The sequence below is a fragment of the Erythrolamprus reginae genome, chromosome 6 (assembly GCF_031021105.1).
Source record: "Erythrolamprus reginae isolate rEryReg1 chromosome 6, rEryReg1.hap1, whole genome shotgun sequence".
Classification (NCBI taxonomy): Eukaryota; Metazoa; Chordata; class Lepidosauria; order Squamata; family Dipsadidae; genus Erythrolamprus; species Erythrolamprus reginae.
The window spans coordinates 73,876,864-73,893,451 of NC_091955.1; the positions used below are offsets into that span (position 1 = coordinate 73,876,864).

Sequence of the window (16,588 nt, forward strand, 5' to 3'; positions counted from 1 at the left end):
TGAAGGAGAACAGCATGAGAGCCCCGGGGGGGGGGCTCTCCCCAGCCAGTAGCTTGGAGTCATTAGGTGATGACGCACAAGCTGTCATTGACATGAGACAGCAACATTCAGAGCAACGAAAGGAGCAGTTAAAGAGATATTATCACCATTGAATTAGAAACAGCTGGGTTTGGGTGTGGTCCTCATCAGCAGGGTTTAAAAGGCAGGCAAGGCCTTGAAGCCATGTGGAGTGTTATCAGCTTGGCGTGGCGTTATCCTGTCTTGTTTCTCGGCGTCTCTGTTCCTGGCTTGTGGCCCAGCAGCTTTGGAAGATCCGTGGGAGGTGTAGGTCTGCTATCTATAGCCTTGGCTTGGCAGCAAGAATTCTGTATTGCTGCTTGGACTTTTGGCCTTCGTGAATATATCTGAAGATACAGCATTTTCCTGTTTGTAAGGACATTTTCTGTTACCTGTGTTTTTCTTGAATTTTATAAAACTGCCTTTGCCTTTTACCAGTGTGTCTGGCTTCTCTTTTTGGGTTGCACCTCTCGCAAGGTCTTCGTCACAGCTGATTGGATCTCTTCTATGGATGAAAAACGGGTTCCTTACAGGGCTGGGAACAAAAAGAAGTCTGCTGGGGCAACGTCAGGACTATAGGGTGGGGCAGCATTGGCACCTGGTGTTTGGCCAGGAACTCGCGGACTTGTAGCACGTTGTGGCAAAGCACGTTTTTCATCCATAGAAGAGATCAGCCATTATGAAGACCTTGCAAGAGGTCCCCGAAGGTGCCTTCCAGGGCACATACCGGTCATGGCAGAGTCGCTGGACAAAATGTGTAGAGGCCCAAGGACAGCACTTTGAAGAATTTTAAGTGTTTGTGCAAATCTATTCAATAAATTACTTAAAAAATAATAATTGCATTACTTTTGGAATGCACCCTGTATTTTATCCTTCTTATCAATTGTCAGCTCGTTCTATGTATGCCCATGGAAAGTATTTGTTGAAAGAGCCTGACGTACACAGCAAACAATCTCTTCATTCCTCAGACTATGAGTCCCCATTCTATTCCATTGTAAAGAATGGACTGATTCAGTAGAACTGTTCCAGCTGCTTCCAGCAAATGTAAGATCTACACAAAAGAAATAATGGTTTGATATTAATATTGTCAAACACGTTCTGCAATGCAGCCTCAGTTCTCCCTCCACTTCTTAGCAACGGAGCCAGCTTGGCTGATCTACCTTGACCTCTTGGATAAAGGTTACCTTTTCTATTCTGTCTCTCATGCTTCTGTTCTGCATTTTCCGTAATAATGTTTGGAACATCCCATAAACCAGGGGTGCCAAACTTGTGGCCCGCGGGCCAGATGCATCATGCACTGGCTGTTGTGGTTAGCTCTGGCTCAGCTCCTGCCCCAAGGACTGTGGATGTGGGGGTGACATCCACATGCTGCAGGCCTGTTTTGCCCCTGGTGGAATCTGCTGATGAAGGCTCCTCTGACCAAGAAGACATGAGTGACAGGGAGGAGGAGAGTGTGGCAGACAGCTCAGAAGGAGATCAATTCTCTAGCTCCTCCTTGGATTCAGAACAAGAGTTAATGATACAGCCACGCATGTGGAGAGCGATGCATAGGCAACAACAACTGAGAGATTATTATCAAAGAAAATGAGGCCACCTGTGGTTGGGTGGGGCTGTGGTGATTAGTGAGGCTGCTATAAATAGCAGCCTGTGGGTTTGGCCGTTGTGGAGGATTATCTGATCGTTGTGCTTCGTGACTGCTTTACTGACTTTGTGTGATGATTTTTCCTCGCTTTGAAACTGAACCAGAGCAAAGTGTGTTTCACTTTGTGAAAGAAGGACTGTGAATTACCTCACAGCTGCAAGCTAAGTATCACAGAACTGATAAGGGACTTGTACAAATTACCAGTTTATTTGGAGACGAATGCTCTTTGCTATACCAAAGGAAGGCTTAGGTTAAGGGAATTTTCATTATAAAGAACATTGTTTTGAATTTTCAAACGTGTGTGTGTCTGAAATTTGTACCTGTGAATTTTTGGGAGGAGTCTACCAGAGAGCCCGACAGAACACTGGCCACGCCCACCCTTTTTAGCGAAGGGGGAAAGTCGCGATATGTCACATGACAACAATATGACGATGTGAGTTTAATATCCCTGCCACAAATGGTCACTTCTTCATTTTTTAAAAAGTAATTTTTATTGAAATATATACGTTAAAAACACAACATATAAAGACGCGCATATATACACACACATGCACACACAAAAATTCAATTAAATGGTCACATAAATTGTCTCTTCTCCTTCTCGTTTCCTCGACAGACTGAAAGACAGTCGTCTTACTCTAAGCAAGATGATCCCGCTATGATATTCAACAAAACTACTTCACACAATGATGTTGATTATGATTTAAAACTGCCATTATAATGTTTTTATTATTCTGCTCTACGGTGCTGTTTTTACTGTTGTTTGATCTTACTTTATTCAGATGTTTAATTTTGTTTGCTGATTACTGCTGTGAATGTCAATCATGCTGAGTTTATGGCAGAAAAGCAGACTTACTCAAGGAGGGATCCTATTGTCACAGCTTTTGTCAGTATTTATTGTCAGTATTTATTACGATCAGTATGTATTTTTCAAAAATTCTGTCTCGGTTAAAAAATAAACCCTGAGATTTTGAAAAAAAAATAAACCCTGAGATTTTGAAAAAATAAACCCTGAGATTTTGAAAAAAAAAGTACAATAATAAAAATAAGCAATGTAATTTCATAGTCCATAAGAGCTGAACTCATAAAATATGGATGTAATACAGTATATCCAAGGAGTGAGTCATAGTCCACCATTCTACAGGGCCTGTCAGATACAAGTTATGAGTGGTTAACTGGCAAAACCAGTATTTCCTGAACTTAAACACAGATAAAAACTGTTTGAACAAAACATGACAAGTACATTTAACTGCTCAAATAGTGTAGCTACACAGTCTTACGTAATACATAATTTGCTCAGTAAGTGCTGTCAAATTCAAAGGCTCCGGTCTGAACTCAGAAGAAAAGGGTTGCTTACAACCTTTTCTACTAAAGGTTTCATGATTTCATTTATATTCTTCTTTAGTAAAAGACTGGATTGACAAATTGTGCTAAACCAGGGGTGTGAAACTCAAGGCCCAGGGGCTGGATCCACCTGTGCGGTGCTTAGATCTGGCCCACCGGGCCTTCCTGGAAACAGTGTGGTACCTCTACCAGTGAAAACGGAGCTCAGGAGCCCTCCTAAGCTCCGTTTTCGCTGGCAGAGGGTTGCAGGAGGCTGTCGCAGTTGAAAACAAAGTTCAGGAGCTTGTTTTCACCGGCAGAGGGCTCCGGCTACCAAAAGCGCCCCGACACAACTGATGTTGTGTCCACCCTGGCCATGCCCACCCCAGCTCAAGGTCAAATATAACCCTGATGCTGCCCTCAATGAAATCAAGTTTGACCCCCTGTGCTAAACCATCAAGCAGATTCTTTTTTTTTAAATGTGTATCATGATTAGATTATGGCTTAAGCAGAAGTCACTAAAGTTGTCTAATCCCCAGGTATCTCACCCTAAAGCTAACAGGGCAAAGTTATGTATGGACAACCAGCATTCATCTTGGGATGCTTGGTTTCCTTGTTAAATATGGCTTGTTTTTGTTAGAGTTTGTGAAATAAGTGACAATAGGTAGCTTAATATGTCATGCCAGGTTTTTAATAGGGCTTACAAACCACAATAGACAGATCAGATCATGTTTTATAGTCCCACACACCAAACCAAACCCATTATGGACTAGAATGTTGTGCAAATATTGCTTTAGGCCACATATTTAATTTGCAGTTTGAAATTGGGAGGTATTATCTAGCTTGTGGCAGTTAATCTTTTGGAATCAGTGGGAATGCATGAAATATTGAGTTTATGTTAAGGGCACTCTTCCAAAATAGTTGCCACAACAAGTTGATGAGAAGGTTACGTGAAGGTTGAGTGGCTGGGCTCCACCTTAGACTACTGTACTCTACTTTCCTTACCCAATACGTACCCTCAGAGCAACTGGCATACTTCCAACAAAAGCACCAGAGATCATTGTTATGTTCTATAATACCTTTATACATATTACCATTATTATTCCAGCCATGAAATGCAAGTTGCAAAAATGTAAGTGTTGCTAAAAAAATGAAGTAAATTTCCTCAATTAAGTATGATCCATGCTAAGTTCATACTTCACTGTGAAATACTCCTGCAAGTCCATTCATAAAGACTCCTGGGAATAAAATTAAATCAACGTACCATATGTTAATAACTTGTACAAAAAACCACATTGGTTTAAGAGAGTGATAGCAGTGAATTGCATTATATGAACATATAATATGCAGAACACTGGCAAACAGATGAGACTACCTGTTATTTTTAAATATTCTGCTAATTGTTAGACCTGGCAGGTGCATCTGAGACTAAAACTTTTCCCTTAAGGCATTCATACTATCTTTAACTAAAATTACTCATACGATGCAGCTTATTCATTCTACAGTCTAGATAGAATTTACTCTTGATTGTTACAGATATTTTTATCAAGAAGTGCACCTTGAGACCAGGAAAAGTAATTGAATAATGTAAGAGTTAGCAATGAGAAGTGACACTTCTCGTACAAAGTCCAATCCACATCATAGTGTGATTACAATATTCTGTGAATATCCTATGATGTACACATTTGGATTGTGATGAAGCCCGTTGGAACAAACAACAGAATGGAATCAAGATTCCAGTCCACCTTATCATTCTCAGTTCCTGAAAACCCTTGCTTATATTTTTGTGCGTTGCAAGCCAGGAAAATTTTATAAAAAGCAGCCTTTAAGGATTTGTTTCTTTTAAATTAATTCTATGTTTTACAAAGCACCATTAGTTATTTATTTATTAAACAAATTCAAGAAATGCATATTATATTACAATTTATATAATATCTATCTATCTACCTACCTACCTACCTATCAAGCAGACAAACAAACAAACAAACAAACAAACAAACACAAGTGACTCCAAGCGGCAATTGAACCTGTAGCCCAATTCTTTCTACAGGAGAATATAACCTTGTGTATCCTGATGTGCTATTAACCCAGTAGTAATTCCAGTTTGATCTTATAGAATTTTCTATATCAAAGAATGAAGGAAGTTCAATTTGGAGATATTTGATTGAATTAAACTTAGTTTAATTTGGAAAATTGACTAATTCGATCAAGTTATATTCAAATTATATTGCTTCTCATCCTTTTGGTTTAGATCCAGAGTATAATACTGCACACCTCTATTATTTAGTCATTTCGTCTCCTTTTTTCTTTTTCTTCCATTTTTATCATCTTATCTGATGAATTGTAGAGTACTTGAAAGCTTTTACAAGTAGTCCTTGATGTATGAGGATAACTGAGTCTTGCAATTATGGCTATAATTCATTCATTTATTCATTAATTCCTTCACCTATTTTGCTGCCCAACTCATTTCAAATTGACTCTGGGCAACTTACAGCATTAAAAACATAACAAATAAATATTTATAAAACAATAAACATGGAAATTCAAGTAAAAAATAAAATTATAGTTAAGATAGGGAGAGATGGAACAGGATGACAGTCATGAAGGCTGGTTGCCGAGTGCCAAGTGTGGTTGTGACTCCCAGGGGACAGACATCATAACTTTGGGAACATGTTTTCTATAGCTTTTGAGAGGGTCTGTTATAACTTCTAACAGTAAAATAACCAGTCATACTTTGAGGACACTTGTATCTCTTTTGTGATCTTGAATTACAGTAGTCCCTCACCAATCGCTGGTGTTATGTTCCAGACCCGGCCACGATAGGTGAAATCCGCGATGGGGAATTTATCGACTGATAGTACTTATTTAAGTATTTATATTGTAATTGTTTGGTAAGTTTTCATTGTTTTAAGTGTTTATAAACCCTTCCCACACAGTATTTATTTTAGATACAGTATTTAAATACAGTATTTACAATTTTAGATTTTTTTTTTTTGAAAAACCTGCCGATCAAGTTCGGCGGGCTGTTTAAATCTGCCGATCGACTTCCTCAGAAACCCGCGAACCAGCGAAGATCCGCGAATTATTTTTCTCATTAATATTTCTTGAAAACCCGCGATGAAGTGAAGCCGCAGTAGGTGAAGCGCGGTATAGCGAGGGACTACTGTATTCTAATATGTGTTCCAGAACTTTCTTTTGGCCAATATGGCTTCTTGTGTGAATAGAATAGAATAGAATAGAACAGAATGCTTATATTATGCTAAAAATTGAGAGGTAGGTAGGTACATATGAAGCAATTCATTTGCTTTAGATCAGGGGTCTCCAACCTTGGCAACTTTTAAGATTTGTGGACTTCAACTCCCAGAATTCCTCAGCCAGCTTTGAAGTCCACAAATCTTAAAGTTGCCAAGGTTAGAGAGCTCTGCTTTAGATTACGGGCTGCTTAAAAGGAGAGAAAGAATAACACTAAAGTATATTTCTGCTACTTTCTTCGCCCTTGTTACAGCTGCTTACAACTGCCTTGCTAAGGAACTGAAAGAAGTCTTTGTTTTTCCCCCCTACAAATTATGTCTATTTTGTGATTCATGTTATTGTTTTGCATAGTTATCTCTAGTCACTTGATATGAAGAACAACATTCATAAATATTTTTATTCATCGAGGAAAGAATTGCTCATCACTTGGTTCTTATTTTGCAGTCTTTAAGCCATGTTCCTCCCACTTGTTCTTCCCAGAGTGAAAAAACACATTGCTGTAGAGAAAAGCAGATTACAGCCAGTTTTGCCTCCGAGCTGTGCTGAATTTGGCCACAGTAATAATTACCTGGACTTGGCTTATATCTCTGTAGCTGGTCGGCAACCTGAAAACTTATCATTACTGACTGCATTTTGTGGCTTTATATGCATTTTGGCTGCACTAGTGGGGGAGGCCATCGAACTGACTTGCCCCCTCTAAATTCCATTTCCGATAGCAATAGAACTTACACTTATATGCTGCTTAACAGGGCCTTCCGGCCCATGAAGGCCTGCTATTTTTTTTTATTACCACATTGTGGGTGTGGCTTATTTTGTGGGTGTGGCTTGTGAACCATGTGGGAGTGGCTTAAGGGGTGGTGGCTTAAAGGTCATGTGACTGGCTTAAAGATGGCCGATTTGACTTCACTCATGTCAAGGGTTTGGATTAGGGTGCCTGGCCTCTCCTCGCCTCAAAGAGATACAATTTCCCTATTTATTATTACTGAACGTCCAAAATATATATACATATTACACACAGGCACACACAAATATACATTATCTACTATATGCGCTGTATGTATACACACACACACAGCTCTTTTAAAATTCTACATGTTCAACCTCATTTACTGCAATAGGAAAAACATACCCAGAGCCCAGAAGGGAAAAAAAGGAAAAAAAAAAATCAAAATTCTTCTACCAGTTCTGCGTACCTGACCAAATTTTTTTCTACTGGTTCTGCGAACAGTCATACAGAATAGCGGTGCAAACAAAATATTCAATGAGGATATTTCATTCAGATCTAGGACGTGTTGAGTCTTCCCTTTATTTTTTGAGCAGCGCATACATACACACACACGCACACTATATATGTATGTATGTATGTATGTATATGTACCTGTATATGTATATATACATATACACATATGTATATCAAATCCCAATAAGGGTATGGCTAGATGATGAGGCCAGAACAAGGCCGAAACAGCACTATCCTAGCCTCCCTTAATTTTAAAAATCCAGCAAAAACATGTGATACATATGTATATGTATATATATATAAACAATTTTAATTTTTAATTTTAATTTAATTTTCAAATTCAGCAAAGAAAAACATGTGACATATATATATACGTATATACATATCACATGTTTTTGCTGAATTTTATATATATATATACTGTATATATATATATACTAACTCATACATACATACATACATACATACATACATACATACATATGTATGTATATACACACACAAATATATACTGGCTCATTCAAAAGAATGCAGCTGGAAACCCCCCCCCCCCCCCCCGTTCTCCTCGAATTCCTCTAAATAGGTCCAGCCTCACAGGCCGCGCCAGCTGGGGATTATGGGTTCTGAGGTCTAACTCAGTTGGAGAGCCCCGGATTTTGGAGAAGTTTTGGTCGTCTCCAGGTGGCCGTTCACCCCCACCTCCTACTGAGGACCCCGACCGCGTGAGAAAGCGGCCAGTTGGCTGGAGGTCGTGGCTCTTTTTTGCCCCCCTCCCCAACCCGCGGCTGCCGGGCTGAGGAGGAAGCATCGCCGGCGCGCACCGGCCACATCACCCGGGCTGGGTTGGTTGGGGGGGGGGGGGGTTCCCGGCTAGTCACGCCCCTCGCCCCCGACGACTTTGGCCGCGCCTGCTCAGTGGGGGCGGAGGCCCCGAGGAGCTGTCAGCACAACTCCGCGGCCGCCGCCGGGGCAGGATTCTTCCCTCCTCCAGCGAAGAGCGGGCAGCTTCTGGGCTCTGCGCCCGGGCGGAGGATGGCTAGCGGCGGCATCTGCTGCGAGAGGCTGGGGCCACCCTCGCCATCCTTGGTCAGGTAGGTCTGGAGATGGGCGCAAGCCGGAGGAAGGGGATTCCCTGGCCTGCCGGATCCCAGAAGGGGAAATCAGGCAGTCGGGTTGCTCTTTGGGTTGGGAGGGAATTTGTGCCTTTCGCCTCCGTCAGCCGAGACGGGGCTTCCCCGGGGCTCCCTCTCTCTCCTTCCTCCTTTCGCCTCTCCCCGCCCATCTGAGACAGAAGAAGGGGGCAGCTTTCAGCTCCCCTCCGATCCTTTCCCGGTTCCCACCGAGGGCAGATAACGCTGAGATCTCCCTTCCACGGGGCTCGGGTGAGTAACCCTCTGATCTTGGCTGCCGTCCCGGGTGGCATTCCTCAGGATCCCCAAAAAGTAGGTCACTTCCTCCTTTCAAGAGTGTTGGCGGTGTGGGTATGCCCCCCCTCATCCACCCCCTTGTCCTTTCTTCCTATGGTGGTGGGGATTTGCTTGTGCAAGTGCATATAAATCCATTAGAAGAGGTGTCAATTTTCCCTTTGCCGGGTGGCAAAGGTGAGTTTTCAACAACTTATGAAAGGCAAGGAGGGTGGGGGCAGTCCAGATCTCAGAGGGGGGGAGTTGATTCCAGAGGGCCGGGGCCACCACAGAGAAGGCTCTTCCCCTGAGCCGTGCCAGATGACATTGCTTAGTCGACGGGGCCCGGAAAAGGCCAACTATGTGGGACCTTACCGGCTACTGGTATTCGTGGGGCAGAAGGTGGTCCTGGAGGTATTCTGATCCGATGCCATGTAGGGCTTTATAGGTCATATAACCAACACTTTCAATTGTGACCGGAAACTAATTTGCAGCCAGTGCAGGCCGCAGAGTGTTGATGAGACATGGGCGTATCTGGGAAGGCCCATGATTGCTTTCGCAGCCGCATTCTGCACGATCTGAGGTTTCCGAATACTTTTCAAAGGTAGCCCCATGTAGAGATGGATGGATGGATGGATGGATGGATGGATGGATGGATGGATGGATGGATAGATAGATAGAGATAGATAGCCACTCCGAGTCTTCAGAGAGGGGCGGCATATAAATCTAATAAATAATAATAATAATAATAATAATAATAATGATAGATAGAGAGATAGATAGATAGATAGATAGATAGATAGATAGATAGAAAGAAAGAAAGAAAAAAAGGGGTGTGCATAAGTGCACCATTTTTATTTATTTATTTTATTTGTCAATCAAGTATAGGATAGTAGTTTATAGAAACATAACATGGAAAGTAATGATAAAAAAGACAATAGATACTGCAATGCTCTCTACATGGACCTACTTCTGAAGAGCGTCCGGAAACTGCAAATTGTGCAGAATGCAGCTGGGCCAACAGTCATGGCTTACCCGGACATGTTCATATCTCTCCAACACTCCGCAGACTACATTGGCTGCCAAATGGTTTCCGGATGCAATTCAAAGTGTTGATTATGAACAGAAAGTCCTACATGGCATTGGGCCAGAATACCTACGGGACCGCCTCCTGCCGCATGAATCCCAGCAACCGGTTAGGTCCCACAGAGTTGGCCTTCTCCAGGTCCAGTGGAGAGAATGCTGGTTGGCAGGGCTGAGGGGAAGAGCCTTCTCTGTGTGGGCCCCGGCCCTCTGGAATCAGCTCCCTGCCCCCCCGGAGATCTGTACTGCCCCCACCCTCCTTGCCTTCTGCAAGGGTCTCAAGACTTACTTATGTCGGCAGGCCTGGGGCCATTAGATTCTTACCCCCTGGCCGACAAATGGACTGAGAGAAACTGATTGAAAGGGAATGACTGTTTTTTAGGGTTTTTAGTCTTAGATTATATATTTAATTAATTGGACCCGAAATGTTATGTATTATTTTATTATATGTTGTGAGCAGCCCTGAGTCCTCAGAGAGGGGCGGCATAAAAGTCCAATAATTAGATAGATAGATAGATAGATAGATAGATAGATAGATAGATAGATAGATAGATAGATAGATAGATAGATAGATGGATGGATAGATGGATAGGACAATAGGACAGGGACGGTAGGCACAATGGTGCACTTATGCACGCCTCTTACAGACCTCTTAGAAAAGAGGAGATGTCAAATTGTAGACCATCTAATATTGAAGATTTTGGGGTTGGGGGAAGAAACCACAGAGTCAGGTAGTGAATTCCAGGCGTTGATCACTCTATGGCTGAAGTCGTATATTTCTGCAGTTCAGTTTGGAGCGGTTTAAATTTAGTTTGAGTCTGTTGCGTGCTCGTGTGTTGTTACAGTTGAAGGTGAAGTAGTCATTTAGAAGAAGGACATTTTGGTATATGATTTGGCGAGCTATGGTTAGATCGGTTTGGAGACGACGTAGTTGTAAATTGTCTAATTTCAGAATTTCAAGTCTGGTGGAGTAAGGTATTTTGTTGCGGGAGGAAGAGTGAAGGACTCTTCTTGTGAAATATTTCTGGACATTGTGCCTACCGTCCCTGTCCTACTGTCCTATTTGCACTTTTTATTATTACTTTTTACTTATGTTTATACAAACTACTATCCTATACATGTTTGACAAATAAAATAAATAAATAAATAAAGTTATACAATTCAGCTTGAGGGTCTTAATGACATCAGTCATAGTAGATTATGGTAAGGGTTACTACAGGGATATGTGATACCTTTTATAATTTTTGCTGCTTAGGGCTTGGAAAAAGGAGAAGCTTGTGGAGGTGAACTTGGCTGATTCAAAGGAAGTTCCGCAGAGAGCTTTTAAAAAGATTGCTGGCAATGCCACAATTCAAGGCCAGGCATATACAGCTTGATAAAGGTCAATCTGTGTTTTTTTTTAAATTTAGTATTTTTTTGTTATTGGCACAAGTATGCATGGGCTTAGCAATTTCTTACTTTATAAAAGATTAATGACGTGAAAGTATATGAAAGTCAGAAAAATTGGTTATTGCTTTAAAGAAGCAGTAAGCAATCAACAATTGATTTAAAAATAATTAATAGATGATGTTACTTATGGAGAATAAGTTAGAAACATATTAGAAATTAGAGATTGTGGAAACATCCCCCCAAAAGTAGTGTGATAGTTTTCTGTGTACTTTATTCTTAGTTTTTACTTGAAGATTAAATAGCTGGGGGTTGTGCCCCTCATCCCTGATTTGATTTTATGAAGTTATATCTGTCTAGTTTTAATCTGATTACCAGAATTTGTTACACACTATAAATTCTACGCCACAAACATTTGCAATTCAAAACTCAAGATTTTCCACTCAACAGCTCTGGCATGTTGGCTGTTGTTAATCATTGAAGAATGGGTATCTGAGACAAAGGAAGAAATTTTCATCAACTTTATTTCTAAATAATGTGGGCTGAAATTCAATACACAGTATATTGTTATAAAGGTTCAACTGTAAAAGCTGAAAGACAGGCAGATAAAATATATTAAAGTTAAAATTTAAGGCTTAAGTTATTAAATGCTAATTTTCATTAGGCATTATTCTTTTTAAAAAAATGTTCCAGATATGAATAACAACCTCAGCAATATTAAACAAACTAGGCACTCTAAACTCAACTTTAGCCATTTTAAGGGTATAAATCTTAACTCTCAGAATTCCTCAGCCAGAACAAGGAATTCTATGAGTTGAGTTCCACATATCTTAAAGTTGCTGATGTTCCAAGGTATAATCAGTTATTTGAGCTAAATAAACTACCATCTTATTACCAGTGCTATTTCGGCCTTGTTCTGGCCTCATCAACTAGCCATACCCTTACTGGGATTTAATTTAATTTATTTATTTGTTTGATTGATTGTTTATTTATTTATTTATTTTTATTTATTTATCTTATTTATCTTATCTTATTTATTTATTTATTTGGTTTGGTTTGGTTTGATTTGTATGCTGCCCCTCTCCGTAGACTCGGGGCGGCTAACAACAATAATAAACAGCATATAACAAATCTAATATCTAAAATAATTAAAAAAACCTTATTTAAAAACCAAACATACACACAAACATACCATGCATAAATTGTATAGGCCTGGGGGGAAAGGAATAGTTCAATTCCCCCATGCCTGACGACAGAGGTGGGTTTTAAGGAGCTTACGAAAGGCGAGGAGGGTGGGGACAATTCTGATCTCTGGGGGGAGCTGGTTCCAGAGGGTTGGGGCCGCCACAGAGAAGGCTCTTTCCCTGGGTCCCGCCAGACGACATTGTTTAGTCGTAACCAACACTTTGAATTGTGACCGGAAACTGATCGGCAACCAATGCAGCTAGGATGCGGCAAAAGCTTTTTGGAATGAAAAGCTAAACCTAAAAAGAGAAAAAGAACTAAGTTTAAGATGCTGTGTACTTGGTTATTACTAGCATGCAGATGCTAAGATACTTTCTCTAAGAGTAAATTTCCTTTATTTATTTATTTTAATTTTTAATTTAAAAACAAAACAAATATATACGACAAATACAAAGTACACACAATTGGGATATTTTTATCTCACTTTCTATCAGAAGCTATAACGGAGATATATACATTTTTACATTATTTTGTTAACATTTATGCTTGCATAATTTTTATTTACAATCCAAAATGAGGGGGGCTTTCTTTTTTGGCTTTCTGTTTTGCTTCGCTTCCTTTATACGTTTCTCTTTTTTAGCCAATTGTAAAATTTATCCCATACCCTGTAATAGTCTGAGTCCTCTTTCCCTTCTAATTTTTTGGTCTGTCAATTTCGGCACCTTCCAGGATTTTTTTTTCTTACCATTTCTTCTTTTGGTATGTCTTCACTTTTCCATAAGTGGGCATAGTTTGTTTGTCTGTCTGTCTGTCTGTCTGTCTGTCTGTCTGTCTGTCTGTCTGTCTGTCTGTCTGTCTGTCTCTCTCTCTCTCTCTCTATCTATCTATCTATCTATCCTTGCCGCTATTAGAATGTGGGTAATCAAATATTTATTTTCTTTTTTATACATTTTATCAAAAATCCCTAGCAAAAAGAATTCTGGCTTTTCTCAGTTTCCTCCTTCATAATTTCTTTGACCCATTTCCCTATTATGTTCCAATAATTTCTTGTTTTGGGGCAGGTCCACCATAGATGATAAACTGATCCATTTTCCATTTTGCATTTCCAGCACTCTAAGAGTAAATTTCAATTGATGAAAAATGGTTTCACAAACCTCTTTTAGGGTGGCCCTAGTTATGTCATTTTTTTCTTATTTGTCTCTGTCAAAATGTTTACCTTTCCCAACTTTAAAATGCCTGTGAAGACAGGAAAAATAACTTCTGCTGGAGGCAATTTATTCACCCTAAGCTGACAGATCATTAAAATAAGGCAAAATCTGGATAAAGTTTTGGGTATTGGCTACTTGTCAGTTATTGGGCGAACACTTCTGCTTTTTGCTAAGTGCTTTGGTTCTTCTTGAATTCTATTGCATTTCATCTCTTAGCTTAGTTTCTATTTCCCTGTAAAATGAAATGTTTAGCACACTTTGCACTAATGACTTTGTACTAAATATATATGACTGTTCTGTAGATACTGGAGTTGTCCTACACCTGCTGGTACATAACTGTTTTGGTGCAATGTCTTGTCAAATTGCAGTTCCTGTTGTCTGATAAGCCAAAATAACAAGCCATGTTTGACTGTGTTTGGTGCTAAAACACCAAATTTGATAAACCATTGTTTTGATCCTCCCCAGGGCTGATACATCATCAAAATTTATGTAGTGAAAACATTGGAAAACTATTAACAGTCAGCATGATTGATTCAGTAGCTGGGAAGTTCACTCCATCCCATAATTTATATGTCCTGTTTGAAAAAGTCAGCAATGGATTGGCTTGAAAACTATGGTTTGATTTGACATATGAATTGATATGTTAGAAGGTCTTCAGATATTGCTGTCTAAATTCTAGCATTCCTTACTGGGCAATGTGAGTGAGGAGATGAGGTTTATGAGTATCTGAAAAGAAAGAAAGATTACCGGTATATTTCATACGTAGAGCTAATAAGCAAATATACTCTAAGGAATTCCAGCAAGCAGGCTCAAGGAAAAGAACCTTATTTGAATTATGAGACCTTGTGCACAGTCTATTCATGCCTTAGTGGATTATTGCAAAGCGCTCTACATGGAGCTATCCTTGAAGAGTAATCAGAAGGTACAGCTGGTACAGAATGCAGAATGTACAAAGTTCTGGGTGCGTTACACTATCTCTGAGATGGCCTTCTGCTGCACGAATCCCAGCGTCCGGTGAGGTCCCACAGAGTTGGTCTCCTTAGAGTCCCGTTATCCAAACAATGCCGGCAGGTGGGACCTAGGGCAAGAGCCTTCTCTGTGGGGGCCCCGGCCCTCTGGAATCAGCTCCCCCCAGAGATTTGCACTGCCCCCACCCTCCTTGCCTTCCAAAATAGCTTAAAAACTCATCTTTGCCACTAGGCCTGGGGTTTTTAGATCTTCCCCCCTGACCAATGAATGTTTTTAGTATGATTGTTGAATGAATGGTTATGATAGCTTTTTAAATTAGAATTTTTTAAATAATTGTTTTAAATTTATTATTAATTGGATTGCTTATTATTGTTTTTCTGGTTTTTGTATATGCTGTGAGCCGCCCCGAGTCCTCAGAGAGGGGTGGCATACAAATCCAATTAAATCTTTAATCTTAAATCTTCTTTGGTTACCAGCTTGCTTCTGAGTCCAATTCAGGGTGTTGGTTATTACCTTTAAAGGCCTACATGGTAGGAGTCCAGAGTACCTGACCCAATGGGACTAGCCTGCTCCACTGGAAGAGGCCTGCTACAGACCCATATGCTAAATAATTAAGCAATGGGGTCTATGAGAAAAGCCTTTTTCCACTGTGGATCCGGCCCTGTGCAACTCTCTAGTGCAGGGGTAAGCAAGGTTGGCTCTTCTATGACATGTGGACTTCAACTCCCAGAATTCCTGTGCTATCATGATTGGCTCAGGGATTCTGGGAGTTGAAGTCCACAAGTCACAGAAGAGCCAACTTTGCCTACCCCTGCTCTAGTGCAATGATGGCAACCCTTTTTTTGCTCACGTGCCAAAAAAGTGTGTGCGTGCGAGATGGTGTGTGGCTGGGTGCCCACACCCTTAATGCAATACCCTGCCCCCTGTGCATGTGTGCTGCCCCCCCCCGTATGTGCACAATCGCCCCGTGCGTCCGTCCCCCCCGCTATGCACGCTGGCCTCACTGAATCCTCCAGACTTCCGGTAGGTCTGTTGGGCTGTTTTTCACTCTCCCCAGGATTCAGGAAAGCCTCTTGAAGCCTGGGCAGAGTGAAAAATGACCAACTGGGCCAACTGGAAGTATGGAAAATATGGAAGTTTTTCACCATCCCCAGGCTTTAGGAGGCTTTCCTGAAATCTGGGGATGGCCAAAAAAATGGCTGAAAAGAAGTCCAAAAATCAGCTGGCCAGCACGCCCATGTGCTCTGTGACAAATGTACCATAGGTTCACTATCACTGCTGTAATGGATGGAAGAAGGGGCCTACTCTTTTGGCCTTCCGGAAACTGGCTTTCTTGTTTGGCCTGGGCCCCAAGGGAGGTAATCACCATTGGAGGTGGCTGACTGGGTAAGAAGACCTCATCTCCACCTCGTCCATCTCTTAGTTCTGCTTTCGGCGTAATTTTTGAAGTTTTAATCTCTGTAGTTTTAATGTTTTAATTATTTCTCTACTTGTTTTTACAAAGTTTATAAAGTTTTATAAAGTTAGGTCCCACAGATTTGGCCTACTCTGGGTCCCGTCGACTAAACAATGTCGGCCTGGTGGGACCTAGGGGAAGAGCCTTCTGTGGTGGCCCCGACCCTTTGGAACCAGCTCCCCCCAGAGATTAGGATTGCCCCAACCCTCCTTGCCTTTCGTAAACTTCTTAAAACCCACCTCTGCTGTCAGGCATGGGGGAACTGAGACATCTCCCCTTGCCTATGTAGTTTTATGTATGGTATGTTTGTGTGTATGCTTTTTAAATAATGGGGCTTTTAGACTTTTTAATGTTAAATTGTTATTTTAGACTTTTAATATTAGA

The 16,588-nt window shown here is 40.9% G+C and overlaps 1 protein-coding gene across 1 annotated transcript in view; it reads left to right on the top strand.

Moving 5' to 3' along the window:
- The first annotated feature begins 8,118 nt into the window (after positions 1-8,118).
- The window catches only part of SLC41A2 (solute carrier family 41 member 2), a 46,764-nt gene continuing 38,294 nt past the window's right edge, over positions 8,119-16,588 (top strand). The window contains exon 1 of the mRNA XM_070756293.1: positions 8,119-8,605. The gene's annotated coding sequence lies outside the window, so the exon portion shown is untranslated. The remainder of the gene's footprint in view (positions 8,606-16,588) is intronic.